The sequence below is a fragment of the Plasmodium reichenowi genome, chromosome 12, assembly GCF_001601855.1.
Source record: "Plasmodium reichenowi strain SY57 chromosome 12, whole genome shotgun sequence".
Taxonomy (NCBI): domain Eukaryota; phylum Apicomplexa; class Aconoidasida; order Haemosporida; family Plasmodiidae; genus Plasmodium; species Plasmodium reichenowi.
The window spans coordinates 1186244-1187887 of NC_033657.1; positions in this window are offsets into that span (position 1 = coordinate 1186244).

Sequence of the window (1644 nt, forward strand, 5' to 3'; positions counted from 1 at the left end):
AAATTAAAAAAAAAAAAAATTAAATTTAAATAAAAAAAAAAAAAAAAAAAAAAAAAAAAAAAAAAGGAAATAATTAAATATATAAATAAATGAATAAAACCTGAAAATGTTCCTTAATTCAATTATAATTTTATAGTTACATATGATTATTAAAGATAGAGCAAATATGTTCTAATAAAAAAATGATCATAACATTTTCCTCTTTTATAGGAAAAAAATTTATTTCACACATGCTCTATATTATTTTTAATAAATTGCTCCAATTTCTTCAGTACCATTAGTTTAATATACAGTATAAAAAAAAAAAAAAAAAAAAAAAATAAAAATGTTTATTGTTATATTAAATAAATAATTCAGAAAATCAATTACAAAATGAAAAAAAAAAAAAAAAAAAAATATATATATATATATATATATATATATAAGTTATATTTTGCCTTTATTTTTTTATTGAAATATATTAAAACAATGTGTAAATAAATGAATAAATAAATATATATATATATATATATATATATATCATTATGGATATTAAAAAAAATGTATGTTAAAAAATATTTTAAGGGAAAAAAAAAAATAGAGGAGCACTAAATTATTTTTATTTCGAATTAATGAAGACAAATTTTTTTTTTTTTTTTTTCCCATTTTTCAACATTAAAAAATAATGTGATTTAAAATAGAGAAAAAATGAAAAACAAATTAAACAAGCAATATAATATAATATAATAAATAATAATTCGTTTTGTTATTTTAAAATTTTATATAATATTAGAAATTTTTATTGTTTTTTTCTTTAAATATATAAATAACATTTTTTATAATATATATATATATATATATAATAATAATATTTAAGGAAATATTAAAAGTGGGTTCATATATACATCATATAGTGTAATTAAAGTAATATTTTTATATTCTGTCATAAAATAAATATATGTTATAATAAAATACTTAAGTGAAAAAATAGGTAAATATAATACATATAATATATTCTTATTTATTTTATATTATTATAATAAGGAAATTATATTTTATATGGTTTCAATTTTTTTTTTCTTTTTTTTTTAAATAAGAGGAATATTTTATTTATATATTTTATTTTAATAAACATATTATATTCTATTATAAAAAATAATTTTCTTTATATAAATTCCCTGGAGGTAGTAGAAGATTATTTAATGTATTATATATTATATATAATATATATTATAAAATATTCATATTCAAATTAAATATATAGTACCATTATTTTAAAAAAAATAAAGTAAATAAATATATTATATATATATATATTTAATATATTGTATATATTCGCAGATTTATTTAAAAGTTTTGTATATCATTAAAAAAGAATAAGAAATATGAATAAAATTATACATAATATTTTTTGTAGACTTTTTCGATTTTTTATTTTTTCAATATATATTTATAATATAAAAATAAACATTTGGGATTTTATTTTTTTTTAATTACTTTATAATATTTTACTTTTTTGGTTATATAGAACGATTATTTTAAAATGTTTTTAATTATATGATAAAAAAAAAAAAAATTTATATATCTATATCTTTATATATATGTTTATATGTTTCCCTTTTTTTTTTTTTTTTTTTTTTTTTTTTTTTTTTTTTTTTTATTTTT